Genomic DNA, 6,000 nt, shown 5'->3' on the forward strand with positions numbered 1-6,000 from the left:
AGAATAAGACAAAGAGGCTTGCCTGGGCCATGAAACACCGACATTGAAGACTGGAAGAAGGTATTATAGACTGTTGAATCAAAGTTTGAAATCTTCCAATTCGTCACGCAGGATCTTTGTATGTCGTCAAGTAGGTGAAAGAATGGTCCCACAGTGTGTGGCATCAACTGTCAAACACGGAGGAGGAAGTGTGATGGCCTTTTGCTTGATCCAGGGTCGATGACTTGTACAGAGTGAGAGGCACCCTGATACAATGAGCTGGTTTGAGATGAACTGGAAAGAAGAGTGAAAGCAAAGCAACCTAGAAGTGCCACACATTTATGAGAACTCATGCAACAGATATGGGAAGAACTTTCTGAAGAATATTTGGTTTCCATTGTAGAAAGAATGCCATGGGTGTGTTCAGCTGTTGTATCTGCCAAAGGTGGCTACTTTGATGAGTCAAAGGTTTAGAATCCATTTTGGTCTATAACAGGGGTCGGCAACCCTAGGGTTAACTGATGGCACGCATGACCATAGCTGGACTGGCCATCGGGCATACCGGGCATTTGCTCGGTGGCCCGATGATTTGTTTTTTGTTTGTTTTTTTTGTAACGGTATAAACAATGGGAGGTGGTGGATTGGCCAGATGCTGGTTGGTGTGTAAAAATAACTCAGTTTTTTGGTGGTGGCTATGGCGGAGCTTCCACAGATTCAGTAAAATTAACAAGTGGTGGAGGCCAGCAGGTGGATGAGGGAGAGGGGAGGCAGGAGGAGGAGAGACCCGAGGCAGCCGCCGGTCTGAGTGTCAGGTGAACTGAACTTCAGGTAAGAAGTTATGATCTGCAGTCTGTCTGGGTCAGATATAAACCAAGTTTAGGTGGAGTTTATTTTCGTTATGCTGACTTTTTACAGTCAGTTACAATAACTCATACTGCGTACTAGCTAGCATGACGGAGTTTCTATACAGCTGGGTGGGTGCTATGATGTTACTGATAGTGAACTTTATTTTATTCATAAGGTTAGTTAGTAAAGTTACCAACCGTCCCATACAAACGTAATCGTCCCGCATTCAGAGAAATTATTACGTGTTTCGTGTTGAGCTGAGAAGGAGCACAGTTTGTCCCGTACTTCAGCTAGAATGGTAAAACACAAAGCTGGATTTATTCTGTCTTTACGCTGCACAGCTGCCTCTTCTCCTCTCATTCTCTCCCCCTCTCTCTCTCCTGTTTCTACTTCAATCATGAAACTGATCAATGATCAGCTGATCGGCTTTTCTCTCTTGCTTGTTTATCGCCCACTTTGCGCCAGAAAGAGGAAACCAGCGGATGTCGCGCTAAACAACAGCAGCACGTTTAAGCTTGATCAGCTGTTGTTAGAATTTATTTAATATTAATTTCTAGTATCAGCTGATGTTTGCTGGAGCCACAGCTGTAAAAGCTGCTGGTCATGATATCGGTTTGTATATCTGGTGAGAGGGAAACATGAAGATGAAACCAGGAGATGTCCTTACTGAATCATCAGAGCTGAACAGGTGATGGAGAAACAGGTTTACCTTTTAGGTGACATGAATGAGATGGAGGGGAGTTATGAACTGTTTCTGAGAGACAAATTACACCGGGATCCTTTTCTAAGCAGCTTACAGCTGGTAACTGTGCAGGGGCGGGTCTAGCAAAGTTTTGCCAGGGGGGCCAGGTAGGGCATTAACAGGGAAAGGGGGGCACAAAGAAATACTTTCTTATTCTCATTTAAAATGTCTGGCTGTTATTAAATAATTATCTGAAGCTTACAACCAAAGTTTTTATCTGTCATAAAATGTATAGAAATCATACATATACCAACAAGACTGTACATCACTGTCACAACAGCGTTTGTTTTCATTCAAAGGCTTTATGGCTTTAATATCTGGGGGGCCGGTCTTTAGTCAAAATGCCCTGGCCGTTTTTTTTTTTTGTCCCAGTCCAGCCCTGGGCACGACACGCAGTGAATTAATCTGAGAAGGTGCATCAAAAAATAAATGTCCGGGCCAGCAGTGCACATCGCAAATCAGCTCGCATAGACACATTAGTGTGCCGCTTCTTAATGACGGTGTCTTAGCTAACAACCCCAACTACCAGATTCAACATGTAATTGGCTAAAAAACTTAGCCTACTGGTGAGAGGGACGTTGTTAGCTTTCCACATTCCGACACTTCAAAAGCTTTAGGAGCCGCTCAGCGCAGCATCAGCACCACGGAAATACATGCGTAGACTTGAGACACAATGCGTTTTTGGGACTTTCAGGTGTATGGACCAATGTTTTATTTTCTGATCAAACCAGAAATCTTTAATGAGCAGCTAGATTTGTCTCGCATTAACTGGCTGAGTTAATGCCAGTTAATGCGACATCGAAGCAGCTGGAATCCACAGCTGTGCGTGTTCATGGAGCTGCATTTTCACCTGCTGGACATCACTACCTGACAAGTTTAACTGTCCCCAGAACATTGCAGAGGCCTTATTGACAGTATTTGGCTCTACATATCTGTGTGAGCAGATTTTCTCTCACATGAGTGTCCTCAGGTAGCCATCTGAATGCTGGACACTCTGAGACCTGTGCCTCTGAGTGAGAGACCAGAGATCACATTAACATGTGTGTCTCTGTATTAACAGACATGCCATATTGGCCCAGTTTATTCTTCTTATCATTGTTGTGAGGAGACCATAAATAGCATTTTTATTTTCTGTTGTACAGTTCATTTGCTGTTATGGAGTTCTTGTTATGGATAAAAAGTGTATTTTTTTGTTTCAAAATAGCTGATAACTATTCGCTGATAGCTGCCAACATCTGCAAACAAATATAATTCTATAAAGTGGTTCTATATAATGTGTAACTGTTCATATAGAGCGTTATTAAATTTATTGCTAATGCAGTCATACGGCACACTGACTTCTGAGGAAATTTTAAATGGCACTCACCATCAGAAAGGTTGCCTGCTCCTGGTCTATAAATTGATTCCATGCATTCATTCGTGCATTTTTTTTTTTTAACTCGAATTGTTTATTTGTACTATGCTTTCATTTTGGAGTAAAATTAGATATTAAACTGCATAATTTTCAATAAAAAATTGGGATGTTCTAAAACCTTTGACCAGTAGTGTATATGCTGTATTTAGTTTGTATCAGTTAAAATGAAAATTGTACGGTTTATGTGTCACTGGGGCAGAAACCTAAGCAGAGAAGCCCAGACCTCCCTCTCCCCGGCCATCTCCTCCATTGTCCGGGGGAACACCAAGGCATTCCCAGGCCAGCCCAGAAATATAATCTCTCCAGCATATCCCGGGTCTGCCCGGGGCCTCCGCCCAGTGGGACATGCCCCTAACACCTCACCCAGGAGGTGCCCAGGAGGCATTCTTATCAGATGCCCGAACCATCTCAACTGGCTCCTTTCATGTGGAGGAGCAGTGGCGGTACTCTGAGCTCTTTTCTGTCGCTTGCATCCAAAATCTCAGTCTTTCGGTCACTACCCACAGCTTATGACCATAGGTGAGGGTAGGGACGTAGATCAACTGGTAAGTTGAGAGCTTTGCTTTTCACTCAGCTCTCTCTTCACCCTGACGGACATCAATCTCCCGCTCCCATCACACATGAACCCTAAGATACTTAAACTCTTCCACTTGGGGCAGAAATTCTCATTCCCACTGTGTCACACTCAGCTGCAAACCATTCCATTCCCACCAGCTGAAGCCAACAGAACCACATCATCTGCAAAAAGTGGAGATAAGATTTTGAAATCACCCAAGTGAAAGCCTTCTATCACCTAGAATTCTGTCCTTAAAATTACGAACAGAATTGGTGACAAAGGGCAGCCCTGGCGGAGTCCGACACCTACCGGAATTAAGTCTGACTTACTGCCGGCTACGCAGCCTAAGCTCTTGCAATGGTTGTATAAAGATTGAATGGCCTGTAACAATGGGCCAGACACCCTTTACTCCCAATGCACCTCCCACAGGACTCTCCGAGGGACATGGTTGAATACCTTCTCCTGTTCGAGGTTCAAATAACAGACAGACCTCTTTTCCAGCACCCTGGTATAGACTTTCCCAGTTGAGAAGCGTGATCCCCCTATAGTTGGAACAGATGTATAAATGTGCGCTGTAGCAGCAAATAGTTTTTTGACTGTGACATCATGATGTGGTAACTTTGTTTGTATGTACAACCCAGAAATAAAACTGGACAGCTCACATTAAGAAGTGGAAGAATTAATTCTCAAAGCTTGGAACAGAAATTCAAAATTGCACTACATTTAAGTTGTATAAGAAATCTCATTCATAGATTATTTGTAGCTATTCTGGGTTCAACAAGGACAAAGATTTGGTACAAATATGATGGAGACATTTGTACAGCTGTGTTTTTGTAGAAAAAACATTTGTTCACATATTTATTCTCCTTATGTTTAATATCTATTTATATGATTTTTCTTGTTGTTTTTTTCTTTTCATTTTGGACCAGTGAGTCTAATATAAAGATACTAAAAATATAATGTGTGTAATCTAAAAAATGCAGTTTCACCAAATAATTACTATCTTTTACATTATTATTATTATTTACCTTGAGAAAAAAAAACTAAAAAAACTAAGGAATATTTTACTGTGATATTTGAATCCTAATGTCTCTTCACTGCATGTTGATTCCAGATGTTCATTCAGCAGCGTCTCTCACAGTGAGTCCTGACAGCGTGCAACACTTCATCTCTGACTATGTCTCACTGACCTGTGAGGGAAACTCCACTGAGTGGAGAGTGAGGACTGCTCTACAGGGCTACCCTTCATATTATTCTTACTGTTGGAGAATGATTGGATCCACATGTAACATCATCACATCAGTGTCATATACTGGAGTGTTCTGGTGTGAGTCTGGATCAGGAGAGTTCAGCAGTGCAGTCAACATCACTGTACAGAGTATGTTATTATACATTTACTTCTTGGATTTTTATGATTTAGACATCACATACAAATTTGTCCAGCTTTGCTGTATGTGAAGTAATTTATGTGGGAAGACGAACAAAAATTAAAATTTCAGATGATTTTAGGCACCATAGTATCAAAATATTCTTAAATTATGTTGGTCTCATTTCACTCGATTTTTTCTTAATTCAATTTGTCAAAAGTTGTTTATATTTTCTCTCTTCTATTTAAACAACTAAAAAGCTCAGTATGTTTGCCATCAAAGTGTTATTCTTAAAGATCATCATGTAAAAAAGTGCAGTTGTATCAAAGGTTGTGCTGTGTCTGAGTTTCCCTCAGTTCAGAGCCAGTCAGGGAGTTCAGAGCAGCAAACTTTCTTTATTTTACTTGCGCTGTGCACAGTGTTGGGTCACAAATTTTGTACCCAGCATGATAACCTTTATCCCACCAATTAGGTCGAGCTTTTCAGACCCAATTTAAAATCAAATCACTCATAATGATTCTCTGGAAAAGAGTTTAATCTTAGAACAGAGTTTATTAACTATTAAGACCTACAACAGAACCAAGCCTGCCAGAGCTTATCTTTATATTTTTACATGCTGTAGTGCCATTTTTGAGAGTATTCAAGCTGCTATACATTATTACAATCATTGGAAGGGGAGGACGAGCAAATACTGGCTGGCCACGACAGACGCTGAGACAGCGCTTCATGGTGCGGTCTTTCCAATTGATGTGCTGCCTCCATTGACCACCATGCTGAGCTCCCAGCAGCATGCAGCGATGCCTAAAATGCCAGCTAAGATACCGAAATAAAACGGAGTCATACATCTGTTGTCAGGCCTGCAGGTATCAGGCTGTTGTTCTCCTTTATTCATAGTGGACAGAAATTATTTTTTGGAGTGGCACAAATAATTTGTGTGGCATCAGATTTGATGCAGAACAGCTGATTGTTCTGTAATAGTTTGTAATGTTTATTTAAAAAACGCCTTGGCTGCATTAAAAAATTAGCTGCAAAAACTTTGTTGTTTACCAAACTGAGTTACTTTTTTGAAGAAGTAACTATATAATTAATTGCCCAA

This window comes from Oreochromis niloticus, linkage group LG12, assembly GCF_001858045.2.
Source record: "Oreochromis niloticus isolate F11D_XX linkage group LG12, O_niloticus_UMD_NMBU, whole genome shotgun sequence".
NCBI lineage: Eukaryota > Metazoa > Chordata > Actinopteri > Cichliformes > Cichlidae > Oreochromis > Oreochromis niloticus.